At 40.2% G+C, this 16,513-nt stretch overlaps 1 protein-coding gene across 2 annotated transcripts in view; it reads right to left on the bottom strand.

The window, feature by feature from the left end:
* SEMA3D (semaphorin 3D) overlaps positions 1 to 15,587 on the bottom strand; it is a 192,076-nt gene extending 176,489 nt beyond the window's left edge. The window contains exon 1 of one of the 2 annotated variants that reach the window (XM_024250396.3): positions 15,029 to 15,587. The gene's annotated coding sequence lies outside the window, so the exon portion shown is untranslated. The remainder of the gene's footprint in view (positions 1 to 15,028) is intronic. The other variant, XM_009243069.4, reaches the window with a different exon arrangement.
* Between the last annotated feature and the right edge of the window lie 926 nt (positions 15,588 to 16,513).

Genomic DNA, 16,513 nt, shown 5'->3' with positions numbered 1-16,513 from the left:
CACTTCTGCACCAAAACAGATGGGATACTCAATTCTAAAACACCATTCTCTTATGAAAGTATATACCTGAAGTAGGCCACTAAGCGGCTGTTCTTTGAATGAAATGGATGAAACTCAGCAGATAAAAGATATAAAAGCAGGCGAATGGAGTGGCAATTCGATCTATTGTAATATGCATAGTCTGTGTAAGAAAAAGAAAAAGTAACATACAGCTATTGTAATATGCCATGTAGTATTTGGTTTCCCTGTATTAACCCATGTATTCCTCATGATAACTCTGTGAGGTTAGTGTTTTCATGAACTCCAATTAAAAATGGGATACTGAGATGTAGAAAGTAACTTGCCTGAATCACACAACTAAGAGCTGACAGAGCTAGTATCTGGACCCAGGATGTCTGCTTTCGCAGGTCATAGTCTTAGCCACTGCACCACATTCATTTCCATACTTTAAAGCCCCCATTGAAAATTAAACTAATCAAGGACTCTGACACTTTTAGCTACTAAAGTGAGTGACTGCCTTTATAACTGAAATATTGAGTAATCAGCACTAATCTCAGGTGTCGAGCCAGGGCTCCTGGTGTGCTGAAATAGCTGGGACCCAAGAAAGAAAGGATGGAGATAATACTCTGAACATAACCTCCACATAGATAAAAGCAGGTGAGGAAGAAGGTGATGTAATTAAGCATAGGCTGTAGAGAAAAAAGACCAAGACTACAAATAGGTCCTTTTGTTGATTTGTGTTTGATACCATAAGGATATGTGATTTAACCCATGGTGATAAAGAATTCTTTTAAAATTGTCTACTTCAGGGCACCAGCCATGTGTTTTCATCTGTGTTTCATCAGTGACTGTTATAATGCCTGGCATGTAGCAGGTGCACAATAAATACTCATTAAAGAAAAGACAAAAGGGGAGCTGGAGTTAGGAGGGCTTCAAAAGCAATATAAATATATGGGAAATATAGGAGTGACATAAGCTTTGTGATAAGATCCATAGCCCAAGTTGTCATAAGACAAACAAACAGATGCATTAGATTCTGAATGGATTAATTTCAATCAAGTATTAGAAACTGTGCACTTATTTTGTGCAAGACTTGGTAATATGCTATAAGAATATGGAAAAAAGATACCTAGGTAACAACCATTTGGTTTGTATCCTTGAGAAATAATCTTGTGGCTCTAGAAGTAGAGGAGAGGGCAAGAGCTACTGGGGACTGAAAGAGATCTTACAAACAAGTGGATAGATTTTGAATGAAAAAATCTTTTCCAGGTAAGATTAAGTGGGTGTCTGTGGGGTAGGGAGTAGAGGCATCGGTTGATGGCTGGGAGAGTTGGTAGCAATAAAATATATAAAATTATTCCAGTTGAAAGGGAAAATCATAGCCAGAGCCCCTTAGGGAAAGAGCACAGCAAAACTGTAGACCCATATGCCTGGTCTACATGGCTAATGCTGGTTTTCTCTGCTTATCAATTTAGGAAATTTACAGTAGATTTTTCTCATCCTAATACACTATCAACTTAAAGCACACATATACTTCAACACTGTACCCAGTTAGTAAAGGAAAACTAAAAATCTTCATGTACGATTATTGAATGTAGTAAAGGGTTGCAATTATACAAAAGAATGATTGTTCGTTGACATGGAGATGATGGTTTTGTACTGCTAAATAGTAGGGGAAAGTAGGCCTGAATGCGATTGTGATTTTTAATAACTTGAGTGAAAGTGCACAGTATATGAAATGACTATTCACTGTACACTATTAAATTCTGAAATATGAATCAAAGTACTATTTCCTGAAATATGAAAAGACACGTGATAGTGACACAACAAAAGAAGGCTTCTAAACAATCAACATCCAGAGAATGGGCCTGGGATAGGGTGAGGAATCCTGTAATATCTTAGCCCAGGCTCTCTGAAGGTTTATTGAGTACACATGTGTAAGCATAGCATTCCTTCTCTTTGCAAGTTATTCTGGCCAAAAACTTGCCCTTTTGAAAACCCGAACAATGAATGCTCTCTGCCAAACCTCATCATAGTGAAGTCTAAGTCAACAATCCCCACAGCTCTGTGAAATGTGAATCAAGCCAAAGAAAGGGAAATGTTATTCACCCGTCTGTACATCCAGTATAAGTGCTTTTGAATAGCTACTTTACAGGTGATAGAAGTCAATTTCAAAATCTACTACTATAATTTCTTAATTTGTATTAACTTCCATTTCCAAATTATAAATAGTTTGTCTTACACTCTTTCATCATGCAGGTCATTTTTCAGACAGAAAAATCTGGCTACTTTTATAATTGGCCGATCTGCTTGGGAAGAAAAATAACAATGAATTCAATTATGATGGGGAACTATATAAATATATGAAGAGACAAGACCAAAGATAGTGTGGTCAAAACAATGAATTTTGAATTTTAAAATATGTCAAGGATAAAGTTAATATATATATAACTTCAAAAATACATAAAGAATTCACTCTCTGGTGTGTAAAGTCACACCTAAAATCTTGTTAACATTTGAGATGGTTATTTTCATTTACAAATAAATTTTTAAAACTGGTACTCTTGTTATGATTAAGTATTCACAAGCTATCATGTATATTGATGAAGTTTAAAAAAAAGAGGTAGACAACATGAGTCTATACAAAAAAAGTGAGTTGCACATACCTAGTGTGAAAATTGAGTATGCATTTAAAAAGTTTTAGTGAGAATATTATATTGCTTCATCTGTCTATTGGATTGAGCTAAGTTGTCAAGACAAGATCACTCTTTAAAACATTTTTAAATTTATTTTGTGTAACAGAAATTAAAACCCAAAATCCAAGATTCTAGTAAGAGTCCAAAGCATATTAATCATATTGATCTTAGTCTTTTCAGACACTTCTATTGTTTCAGAAAATTCAGTGAGATATCATCCTTTAGTCACACATTCTGGGATCAGGTTCCATGACTTTTCCAAACAAGTTCTTGAAATGTGTTTTGTATGCTATGACTATACAAACTAAAATCAGAAATAAAAAAGCATGCCTAAGCTTTCAGCCATTGCCCCACTATAACACAAATTCATCAGAAACTCCAGTTAACTGTAAATCACAGAATCAGGTCATTATTAAATAAGTATAAATATAAGGTAAAAAGAGTATGACTTTGGTATATATAAAAGCTTATATAGAAAAGAGAAAACAACTTTGGGTCTGACTGAAGGAAAGCTTCCCGAGAGACAGTAAAACTCAATTAAAAAAAAATTCATCAATTTGGAACACAAGGAAGAGAAGGAATAATGTGTAAAGTAACATGTATATATGTGTGTGTGTGTATGTGTATACATATATATATAGAGAGAGAACTGACATTTAGAGATGTATCTGTACAGTCATGTGATGTATACAATGTTTTATTCGAAAATGGATCACATATATCATGGTGGTCCCAAAAGTATAATATCATGTTTTTACCATATCTTTTCTATGCTTAGTTATGTTCAGAAACACAAATACTTCACAGTGTGTCATAGTTGCCTACAATATTCAGTACAGTAGCATGCTGTATGGATTTGTAGCCAAGGAGCAATAGGCTATACCATCTAGGTTTGCATAGGTTCATTCTATGATGTTTGCACAATGACAAAATTGCCTAACAACATATTCCTCAGAACATATCCCTGTCATTAAGTGATACATGACTGTATAGTGCATGTATTCAGACATGGATGTATCTGTGTATAGATATGCATATATATGTGTAAAATATAATAGGGAGACAGTAAGATGGTAACCATATTTGCTGCCCACTCTATATTGTCTGGAACACATGTAAGTTTTAGCTTCTAAAAGTTATTTTGCGGGGAGGTAGAAGCCTCTTGGGTATACTTCAATGTTCAAAATTGTCATGGTATATATATTATACATATAACATTTTTTGGAGAGTGATTTTTCAAGCACTTAATGTGGTAGATGTTATTGAGATTGAAAGAGAAAAAAAGAGTAAGTAGTCACACAGTAATCTTGGCAAGAATCTTGGAAGCATAATCATCATCTAGAATTGAAAACATCTGGCACTGATGTTATGTCTTGTCAATATCATTAAAATAGCAAAGACAGAAGTAAAAAATGCACATATTTTTTAAATGCTTAAGATTGATTTATAGAGACGACTAATAAATAGCATTTTTTTGCATGAGAGCCTATAATTATAATCATAATTTGAAATCTGAATGTTTTTAGTAATTCAAATGTGTTATTTTATTAGAAAAATAAGTAATTACAAGAACAGCTAATTTATAGTATTTATTTATTATGATAGTATTTATTATCAACAGAAAAAATGGCAGCAAAGTGGTAGATGGAAGTAGAGGAAAACATAAGCATTCAGTTGAAAGGCATTGATATGGTCTGGTTCTGTGTTCCACCCAAATCTCATCTTGAATTGTAATCCAAATTGTAATACCCATGTGTTGTGTGAGGGATCTTATGGGAGGTGATTAGGTCATGGGGGTAGTTCCTCCATGCTGTTCTCATGATAGTGAGTGAGTTCTCATGAGATCTGATGGTATTATAAGGGGCTTTCCCCTACTTCTCTCTGCACTTCTATCTCCTGCTGCCACGTGAAGAAGGGCAGATTTCCTTCCCCTTCTGCCATGATTGTAAGTTTCCTGAGGCCTACCCAGCCATGTGGAACTGTGAGTCAATTAAACCTCTTTCCTTAGAAATTACCCAGTCTCAGGTATTTCTTCACAGCAGCATGAAAACAAGCTAACACAGTAAATTGGTACTGGGTAGTGTGGTGCTGCTGTAAAGATACCTGAAAATGTGGAAGCGACTTTGGAACTGGGTAACAGGCAGAGGTTGGAATGGTGTGAAGGGCTCAGAAGACAGGACGATGTGAGAAAGTCTGGAACTTCTGAGACTTGTTGAATGGTTTTGGCTAAAATGCTTATAATGATATGAACAATGACGTGCAGGCTGAGGTGGTTTTAGATGGAGATGAGAAATGTGTTGGGAACTGGATAAAGGTGTCTCTTGCTATGTTTTAGCAAAGAGACTGGTGGCATTTTGTCTCAGCCCTAGAGATCTGTGGAACTTTGAACTTGAGAGAGATGATTTAGGGTATCTGGCAGAAAAAATTTCTAACTGGCAAAGGGCTCAAGAGTAAGCAAAGCATAAAAATTTGGAAAATTTGCCTCCTTTGATCTATATCTCTGTTTTGGTACCAGTACCATGCTGTTTTGGTTACTGTAGCCTTGTAGTATAGTTTGAAGTCAGGTAGCGTGATGCCTCCAGCTTTGTTCTTTTGGCTTAGGATTGACTTGGCGATGCGGGCTCTTTTTTGGTTCCATATGAACTTTAAAGTCGTTTTTTCCAATTCTGTGAAGAAAGTCATTGGTAGCTTGATGGGGATGGCATTGAATCTGTAAATTACCTTGGGAAGGATGGCCATTTTCATGATATTGATTCTTCCTACCCATGAGCATGGAATGTTCTTCCATTTGTTTGTATCCTCTTTTATTTCCTTGAGCAGTGGTTTGTAGTTCTCCTTGAAGAGGTCTTTCGCATCCCTTGTAAGTTGGATTCCTAGGTATTTTATTCTCTTTGAAGCAATTGTGAATGGGAGTTCACTCATGATTTGGCTCTCTGTTTGTCTGTTATTGATGTATAAGAATGCTTGTGATTTTTGCACATTGATTTTGTATCCTGAGACTTTGCTGAAGTTGCTTAAATAATGCCACATATCTACAACCATCTGATCTTTGACAAACCTGAGAAAAACAAGAAATGGGGAAAGGATTCCCTATTTAATAAATGGTGCTGGGAAAACTGGCTAGCCATATGTAGAAAGCTGAAACTGGATCCCTTCCTTACACCTTATACAAAAATCAATTCAAGATGGATTAAAGACTTAAATGTTAGACCTAAAACCATAAAAACCCTAGAAGAAAACCTAGGCAATACCATTCAGGACATAGGCATGGGCAAGGACTTCATGTCTAAAACACCAAAAGCAATGGCAACAAAAGCCAAAATTGACAAATGGGATCTAATTAAACTAAAGAGCTTCTGCACAGCAAAGGAAACTACCATCAGAGTGAACAGGCAACCTACAAAATGGGAGAAAATTTTCGCAACCTACTCATCTGACAAAGGGCTAATATCCAGAATCTACAATGAACTCCAACAAATTTACAAGAAAAAAACAAACGACCCCATCAAAAAGTGGGCGAAGGACATGAACAGACACTTCTTAAAAGAAGACATTTATGCAGCCAAAAGACACATGAAAAAATGCTCACCATCACTGGCCATCAGAGAAATGCAAATCAAAACCACAATGAGATACCATCTCACACCAGTTAGAATGGCGATCATTAAAAAGTCAGGAAACAACAGGTGCTGGAGAGGATGTGGAGAAATAGGAACACTTTTACACTGTTGGTGGGACTGTAAACTAGTTCAACCCTTGTGGAAGTCAGTGTGGCGATTCCTCAGGGATCTAGAACTAGAAATTCCATTCGACCCAGCCATCCCATTACTGGGTATATACCCAAAGGACTATAAATCATGCTGCTATAAAGACACATGCACACGTATGTTTATTGCAGCATTATTCACAATAGCAAAGACTTGGAACCAACCCAAATGTCCAACAATGATAGACTGGATTAAGAAAATGTGGCACATCTACACCATGGAATACTATGCAGCCATAAAAAATGATGAGTTCATGTCCTTTGTAGGAACATGGATGAAATTGGAAATCATCATTCTCAGTAAACTATCGCAAGAACAAAAAACCAAACACCGCATATTCTCACTCATAGGTGGGAATTGAACAATGAGAACACATGGACACAGGAAGGGGAACATCACACTTCAGGGACTGTTGTGGGTTGGCGGGGGGGGGGAGGGATAACATTGGGAAATATACCTAATGCTAGATGACGAGTTGGTGGGTGCAGTGCACCAGCATGGCACATGTATACATATGTAACTTACCTGCACATTGGGCACATGTACCATAAAACCTAAAGTATAATAATAATAATAATAATAATAATTACAATAAAAGAAAAAAAAAAAAAAAAAGAAAATTTGCCTCCTGATGATTCAACAGAAAACAAAAACCCATTTTCTGAACAAAAATTTAAGCCTGTGGCAGAAATTTGCATAAGTAACTAGGAGCCAAATGTTAATCATGAAGACAAGGGGGAAATGTCTCCAGGGCAAGTCAGAGACTTCACAGCAGCCCTTCCTGTCAAAGGCCTGGAGGCCTAGAAGAAAAATGTTTCATGGGCTGGATCCAGGGCCTCCCTGCTGTGTGCAGCCTTGGACTTGGTGCCCTGTGTCCCAGGTGCTCCAGCCATGGCTAAAAGGGGCCAAGTTACAGCTCAGGCCATTGCTTAAGAGGGTGCAACCTAAGTCTTGGCAGCTTCCATATGGTGTTGGTCCTGTAGGTGCAAAGAAGTCAAGAATGAGATTTGGGAAACTCTGCCTAGACTTCACAGGATGTATGGAAATGCCTGGATGTCCTGGCAGAAGTCTGCTGCAGGAGAAGAGCCCTCATGGAGAACCTCTGCTAGGGAAGTACAGAAGGGAAATGTGGGGGGAGAGCCCCCACAAAGTAATAGAGTAGTGGCCAGAGCCTCCTGTAAGGGCACTGCATAGTGGAGCTGTGAGAAGAGGGCCACCATCCTCAAGACTCCAGAATGGTAGATCCACTGACAGCTTGCACTGTGCTGAAAAAGCCACAGACACTCAATGCCAGCCTGTGAAAACAGCCAGGAGTGGGGCTGTACCTTGCAAAACCACAGGAGCAGAGCTTCCCACCTCTTATATCAGCATAACCTGAATATGAGACATGGAATCAAAGGAGATCATTTTGGAACTTTAAGGTTTAATGACTACTTTATTGAACTTTAGACTTGCATGGGGTTTGTAGCTTCTTTGTTTTGGCCAAGTTCCCCCTTTGGAATGGGTGCATTTACCCAATGCCTGTACCCCAATTATATTTTGAAGTAACTAACTTGCTTTTGATTTTCCAGGTGCATATCTAGAAGAGACTTGCTTTGTCTCAGATGAGACTATGGACTTGGACTTTTTTTTTTTTTTGAGATGGAGTCTCGCTCTTTTGCCCAGGCCAGACAGCAGTGGCTCTATCTCAGCTCACTGCAAGCTCCGCCTCCTGGGTTCACACCATTCTCCTGCCTCAGCCTCCTAAGTAGCTGGGATTACAGGCGCCCGCCATTGCGCCCGGCTAATTTTTTGTATTTTTAGTAGAGACGGGGTTTCACCGTGTTAGCCAAGATGGTCTCAATCTCCTGACCTCGTGATCCACCCGCCTCGGCCTCCCAAAGTGCTGGGATTACAGGCATGAGTCACTGTGCCCAGCCGGACCTGGACTTTTGAGTTAATGCTGAAATGAGTTAAGACTTTTGGGGAACTGTCGGGAAAGCATAATTGTGTTTTGAAATGTGATAAAGATGACATTTGAGAGGGGTCAGGGTCAGAATGATATGGTTTGGCTCTGTGTCCCCACCCAAATCTTATGTTGAATTGTAATCTGAATTGTAATCCCTATGTGTTGGGGAAGGGACTTCATGTGAGGTGACTAGGTCATGGGAGCAGTTTTCTCATGCTGTTCTTATGATAGTGAGTGAGTTCTCACAAGACATAAGGGTTTTGTAAGGGTTTTTCCCTCTTTCACTCTGCACTTCTCTCTCCTGCTGCCATGTGAAGAAGGACATGTTTGCTTCCCCTTCTGCTATGATTATAGGTTTCCTGAGGCCTCCCCAGCCATGTGGAACTGTAAGTCAACTAAACCTCTTTCCTTTATAAATTACTCAATCTTGGATATTTCTTCATAGCAGTGTGAAAATGACTAATACATGCATTAATCTTATTGACACCAGAGAATGGTTCACTATTAGTAAAGTTTTCCACTATATAATTTAAATATAACATTTAAGATAGACTTTATTTTTTTTGAATACTTCTAAATTTACAGAAACATTGAGAAAATAGTACAGATAAGTCTGCCATAAACCACATCCCATTTTTCTTATTATTTATATTTTACATTGGTATGGACATTTTTACAATTAATGAATCAATAATGACACATTTTCAATAATCAAAGTCCATACGTTATTCAGATTCTCTTTGTTTTAATCTAACATTTTTTATCTTTGTTCCAGGGTCCCATGCAGGATACTATATTACATTTAGTTCTCATATCTCTTTAGGCTTAGGCTTCTCATGCTGTAACAGTTTCTCAGACTTTCCTTGCTTATTTTGAGGCTTTTGTTTGTTTGGTTTTGTTCATTTGCGCTGAGAAGTGATGACTTTCTTTGTTTTTAAAGACAGGTGTGAAGATTACTGATCAGGTATTTTGTAGAATGCTACTCTAGTGTAAGTTATCTGATGTTTTTCTTGTGCTTAGATTGAAGATATGAGTTTGGGGAGAAAGATCACAGAGGTAAATTGTCATTTTAACGCAATAATATCAAGGGCATAAACTATCAACATGATTTACCACCCACTGTTGATATTGACCTTGATTACCTGGCTAAGATAGTGAGATAGGGCTCCTCAGGCTTATCCACTGTGAAATGCTACCCCACGCCAATCTTGCTTTCTAATGTTGTTATCCAATAGAAAGAACCAGACACCTTTGGAGAAATGGCTCATTCCAGAACTGGATCAGGATGAGCCTACAGCATCTTGAAATGACAAAAAATAAAGACATGCTCACAACACACACAATACACACACACACACACACTGCTAGGGGTGTATTGAAAAGACAGAGGAGCCAACTGAGAGAGCTCCCAGAGGCCAAAGCTGGAAAAGTTTGAGTAATAAATAAATAAATTAAATTAAGTAGTACTGATTATAACACAAGTATAAAATAAATAACCATGATAGTATGCTAGTATAAATAAGAGATTGAATAAATTAATAAGTAGGGAGGAAAAGACAATTCTTCCATGCACAATAATTTCAAGTAATGTATGTAGCTATTCTGCCCACAAGGAAGAGAAGCCTAACTCTCTACTCCTGAAGTGTGGGCTAAGCATGCTGACCTCCTTCCAAAGAGTACAGCATGGAAAAAGGAGGGGAGAAAAAGAAGGTAATCTTTGTAGCTTATTGAGCTTTGCAAACGAGTGAGCAAACTGAATAAACTGACCAGTGAAAGATTAGCATGCTAGTTAAAGATGACCTGGTTGATGGCTATTAAAATTATTAAACATGAACATGGAACTAAAGCATCCAATATTAATAATAATGGATTGAAAATCATCAAAATTATTAAAATGCAAACATAAACAGTATACTTCATTATAATGTCAACTTCTTAAAATGATTTACCTATGTATAGATGTTTACCTATGTATAAATGTCTACTAATCTTAATATCACTCAAGTTTCAAAATAATCTCAAAAGTGTTGCAATTGTTTATCAGTATATTTCTTGGTTATGGTGAATTCTTCTTTTCTTTTATCTTTTTTTTAGTTACTATTTAGGTATTTAAAGTTAGGATGAATTAACATCAACATAGATGGTGTATACATATCTTTATTAATTGGGCCCTTCTAAAAATTACAAAAACATTTTTAAAATAATTTTTAATTAGTATTCTTATATATGCTATCTGATCTGATCATTACACTATTCCTGTATGTTATGCATTATCATAAAACTCCCAGTCTCTCACAATTTTTTATGAGGGGTAAAACCCTAATATTAGAAATAACACTTTTTGCTAAAATCTCAGAGAAAGTAAATTATAAACTCCAAAATCTTTAATTTGACTTTTACAGTCAATAAAAAGGTTCAAGATCACTATTACCTATTTAAACAATTGGTAATACTTCAATAGTATTTAGAATTTGTTCAGCATTGAACAACATGAAGGTATAAAAAGTTAGGGAAGACAAATTCCTACCCTTAAGATTCTTATTACCTAGTAAGGGATCATAACAACAGAAAAAGTAAAGAAGAATACAAATGTTTGAAAATAGACTTAGCTTGACAGGTATGGCAAATGTATAAAAATTAAAAAGGATTTTGGCCATGTTTCCTGGAGAAGGGGAATTGTTTTAAAACTAGTTTTTGAGGCGGGAAGGAATGTGATCAGTGTTATTGCCCATAGTAAATCATCATTATTATTATTGTTATTATGACTTATTCCACAAATGTGAATATTTGTTTCTCCTTTCAAGGATTACGTTATGGAGTGTTGAAATGCTACTTTACTTAAGTACTCTGTACCACTCCAGATGTTTAGAGGAAGAATAATAATAACTTTTCAAAACAAGCCTATGGTTACTCTTGTTCATGAAGAAAATTATTTATTAATTGACAAGGATGATTCTGAAGGAACATGTGTCAGCAATGTATTGAACTGCCCAGACAGAACAGCAAAGTTCAGAGTCAACATTTGCTTTTCCAAAATAATGAAGCTATAACAACCCGAAGACATAATATTCATTAAACTAGCACCAATTAGTATGTCTTCCCCTTGAGATTGAGAATTTGATATTACGCAGGCATAATAAAAATAGTAATGAGTTAGCCCAGTAGCTCTATTAACGCAGTAAACAGACACTGAGACACAGAGATGCTTGCCAACCCCCGAAGTTATCTTCAGAGACACCTCTGGTTTATGATAACCCTTTTGATAGTTAACAAATGTCCATGCAATGGATTCAGAGCACAGTATGAAGAATAACTGGAGACTATGAAACTTCTTGAATTAATTTAACTTCAACCCCAAGCAATATCCTTTTTATTTTTGGAAAAGAAAAATATGTGAGAGTAAATCAGCTTGGTGACTCAAGTTCAAACCTGAAGTCCAGTCTGTTAGCCTGTCGGAAACAGTAGATGTGCTTCCTCTGCCTTTCTAGTTGTTTATATTCCTGACCTTCCCTGCCACCAAAAATAATTCCCATTCCCACGCTTACTAGTCTTCCCCACACATAAAACAGGATTACAAATTCAGTTTTTCTTTGTGTATTTTCCCTCTGCAAAATATAAAGCAAATCATTAGTAAAGACTTGAGGCAATTCTGGTGAAAGGCAAAAGAAAGCCACAGCAATTACTTTTCTATTTTTCATCATTAGTTTCTGCTAGTGTTGATTATAGTTTCCTGATAATTCCAAAACATTTTACATTGCCAGATACTTTTTCTTAACCTCCCATCTCAGAACGTCAACAGGAAAGTAACCAGAGCGAACTACAAAAGTGAACCTATGGTACTAAAATACTAAGTAAATTTTTAGGTATTCAGGTCATGAGGACAATAAGTAGACTGAGGAAAACCTAACTAATCTCAGGAAATGTTCTTAACACAACCGTGGGATTTCTATTTGATAAATTCTTTTTTTTTTTCTTTACGGACATTGTTAAAGAAACTAATAATTCCTACAAAGGAAAATGAAACCTGTAGGTATGAATAGATCATTAATATCACATACATATGATTCTGGGCTTATCGATTTGATGTGATTCATTCTCATTCTCAACCATGAACTGCATTTAAAATTTTGAGTGTTCTCCACATGTAAATGATAACAGATACAGATACAGCATCATAACTGACCTTTGAAAGTCCTCCCATTAAGTGGGGTCATGACAACTTTCTTGAAGTTTCAGAAAGGAGATCCACACTCAGGTAAAACAGTTCGTATCTCAGCTCTGCCCCTTACTAGCTTATATTTGGGCACATCAAGCAACATTTTGGCATCTCATTTATTATCATCTCTAAAATAATAACTGCCTAGCTTATTGCCCCATCAATACAATTTTTTAAGAATTATGATTCTTTGTTAAGAACATAAAAGCCAAAATGGGACAATACCCATTTATAACTCTTTATGTCTTTTTTTTTTTTCTTTTCTGTTCAAAAAGAAAAGAATAAGAGAATAATGACACTTGTATCATATTGTTGAGGATATTAATTGTGATAAAGTTCACAGCACCTGAAACACAATAGGTGTTTGATAAATGTCTCTTCCCTTTTCCAGCAATTTTCCATTTCACGATTGGGCAAATTCCATTGGAAATGTTGGCAATTCGAATCAGTACTGTTTTACTGTCTCTCAGCCCTTGACCCTACTCTTATCTCGTCCCACATCACCTTCCTGTATTTCCTGGCCTTTCCCTTCCAAGAGCCAAGGTCATTGCCCATCTCCCTGACCAGGGCCATCACTTTGCGCCTGTCAGCGATGGCACCCCTGACCAGTCTTAGCTGCTCGGGCGAGTCTCAGAGACTCTAAGATCAGAGTGGGTTAAAGCAGTGGCCAGCTGGGGCTGATCACTCCCAACCCCGATCTTCTTGCTCATCCTCCTTGCTGTCTGGCCTCGGAGAAGGAAAAGGAGAAGGTAGGGCATCACTGAAGTGATGACATGTGTGTCTTCTTGCTCATCCTCCTTGCTGTCTGGCCTCAGAGAAGGAGAAGGAAAAGGAGAAGGGAAGGCATCACTGGAGTGATGACATGTGGCTCTCTCCCTTCTCTGCCCTTCACATTTTTCTTTCCACGTGTGGAACTGGGAAGGCTCTGACCACCCCTGCCCCCGCGGTTGCCATGGTTACACAATAGCAGCAGCACCAGACCCAGGAGATGTCTCAGACCTCTCCTCTACCTCCGCCTCAACCCTTCCCTCTCTGTTAGGAAATCCTCCCCCTCGTCTCTGCGCGCCGCCACCCCGCCATCCCCCGCTAGCGCACACATGCAGGAGAACCCTTTTTAGACTAAACCGGAAAGTTTAGGTCTTCTCCCCTCTTCTTTTGCTTGTGCAAATAGCACTAAGCTAAAGGGGAAGTGGTGGGGTTTTGGTGATGAAATAAGAGTCCACGCAGAGAAGCTTGCCTTTTATTACCGCTTCGCTCGAGGCGAAATCGCTGAAAGTTCGGCTATTTAACTCCTGTCCCCATAACTCGGAATCCCGGACACCAGCGGCCCCAGCTGCTGGCGCGCGGCTCTCTTCCAGTCCCCTGGATCCCAGAGCGCCCTGCCACAGCGCGGCGTCTCCTCCTCCTGTCAACTTCCCTCCTTGCACTGGGACGGAGGCAAAGCAACTCAGCCCAGGAGGTTGAACTCGAGTCATCAGAGGAGAAACAGTGCCGAAAACGGTCCGTGCGCTACCAGGGTAGCCCATTATCGCATTAACTCCGGGCTCGTTGGGCAGAAGCCGGGAGGAAACACCCTGGGAACCGCACTCCTGGTTAAATGCCCAGCACGAGTCAAATCCGGCCTTTCCAAAGCGAGCCAAGCCCACTACTACAAAGGGATCCCCCGAGGGTTTTGCCTTGACCACATTTCAGACAGCCAGCTTTGTGGCTGCTGTTTGACTCCAGCTTTCCCTCTAAATCTTAAAGGATGCACACTTCCATCAGACGGAACGTCGCGATTCCCCGGCGAGGAAAAAGGCGTCGCCCATTCCTCTTCCAAAACGCTACAACAAAAACCACCACGCTTCCCTTCCTTCTTCCTTGCCCCTTTCCCTTCTCCCAGACCAACAGGGAAAGGAGCGAGCGTGGGCGCAGATGCCCTTTGGTCAGGTCCTCCCCGGATGTTCCCGACCAAAGCGTCTCCAAATGAACCTGCAGCCGGCGGAAGCCGGGGACACATTCATAGACGCTCTCCGCTGCCCAGACCAGGAGGGGTGGTGGGGGAAAGAGGAAGCCAGGGAGGGAGCAAAGTTCCTGGACGCGTCTCAGGAGGAAAACTTTATGCAGTGCTGCCAGGCGGAGGCTCGGGAGGAGAAGGCTCCGCAGCTGCTGAGGCGGGGTGGGACTGCGCCCCAGGGGCCGCGCTGAAGCTGGCGCCGCGATTACTGCGCACCGATTTCGCCCACTTTCTGTCCGCTCCCGGGAGCCTTCTCTGTCTCAGGACTGTTCCTTATCTCCCAGACCATGCTCATCCTCCACTTCGGACCCACAGCCACCCCCAAATCCCGGCTATCCCCGCTTAGCACCGCGGTCTCCAGCACACCCTCCCACTGGAGTAGCAGGTGACCCAAACCAGACTTACCTGCTGTGAACTCTTCTCTCCCTCTCTCTTCTCCTGGTGCCTTTTCAGGGAGAGGGGAACGGGATGCAGGCTGAGGTCCAGCGGCGCGGCAACCCGGGGCACCAGCGCGCGTTCCTCTGAGCCGCAGCCCTGGCTGAGCAGCGGAGCCGCCGGCAGCCCTGGCAGAGCCGGGAAGCTGCGGCCGCAGGGGCCAGGCCGGGAGGCAGGGGGCGCTGCTGCCTCCCCCGAGCGCCGCGCTGGGACAGGCGGAGAGCAAGGCACTAGCTGGAGCTTTGGGGAGGAGAGGGTGGCGAGGAAAGGCACGTTCCAAACAGGAGGGCGGCTTTTAAGTTTGTGGTGTGACCGCAGCAGCTGTCCTGGGAGAGACTCAGTCCTTCTAAAAAGAGGATGCTGAAAAAGCCGGGGATTACCTTTCCCCTTCCGATCTCCTCCCCCAGCCCTCGCCCCCCCTTTCCACTGCGCACGCCAGAACTCCCAAGCGTGCAGAAGTTCATCCCTGCTGCGCCGAGGCTGCCAGTAGCATGGATTTAGAGGTAGCCCCGGCCGAGCGCTGACGGATGTTTATCAGGACAGGGCACCCTATGTGTAAAGCAACCTCTAACGTCTGATCTTCCTTCTGGGTGATTTGGGGACCTCTTTATTTCCTTCTCTATACCATAAAACCTGTTAAGGGACCGCATGAGGAAGAAACAGGGAGAGTGACCACAAACACCGTCCTAAAAATGCTAATCCCACAAAATAGTACCTGCGTTCCGCTATGTAAAACCTCAATCCACAGTTAATGGCCTTGACAAGGCAGGCATAGGGATGAGGAAGAGGGATCAATCCTCCGGATAAGGGGCTGGCACCCGATAAAGACCAAATAGGAAGAGATAAAAACGAGTAGAATGTAATCCTTTCTTCCTCTTTCCCTTACACCAGACCTACAAAGAGGTGTGCCTCATATTCTTGTCTTCGGGAGTTTTTTAGATTTTTGCACCCCTTATTCACATAGTAGGAACTTAGAAGTATATGATGACAAGGAGAAGATCTAAGTTTCGATGAACCTGGAACCTATGCAATTGGAATAGAGGATCCTCTTTAAGAAAAAGTAATGCAGAAATATCTCACTTCTACAGATTCTGCAAAAATATATGACAATGAGAGTACATGAGGCCACTGTCAGGGACATTAAAAAGGCCTGTGCATTTGGTGAGTCCTGTAAGTTAGGCATTTTTAGCTGCATGGTAAATCCTTTGTGATGGGAAATCCAGGTTTATAGTCACACACCTTGCCCTTAGTCCCAAACATAAATCTGACATGAGGTAGAGACATGGAAAGAAACCAGCCACGGGATCCTGCATTTGTCAGCTTGATTTAAGAGCACAAGGTGTAGGGTCCCAAAGCTTCCTTAGCAAGTAACAAGAGATATCTTGATTTGGAGATGGTGAACAGACAAATGCAGTAATGGAATAACTGAAAGGGGTAGAAGACATTCTTCATTTG

Source organism: Pongo abelii, chromosome 6 (genome assembly GCF_028885655.2).
Source record: "Pongo abelii isolate AG06213 chromosome 6, NHGRI_mPonAbe1-v2.0_pri, whole genome shotgun sequence".
Classification (NCBI taxonomy): Eukaryota; Metazoa; Chordata; class Mammalia; order Primates; family Hominidae; genus Pongo; species Pongo abelii.
This window is presented reverse-complemented; position numbering and strand designations above follow the sequence as displayed.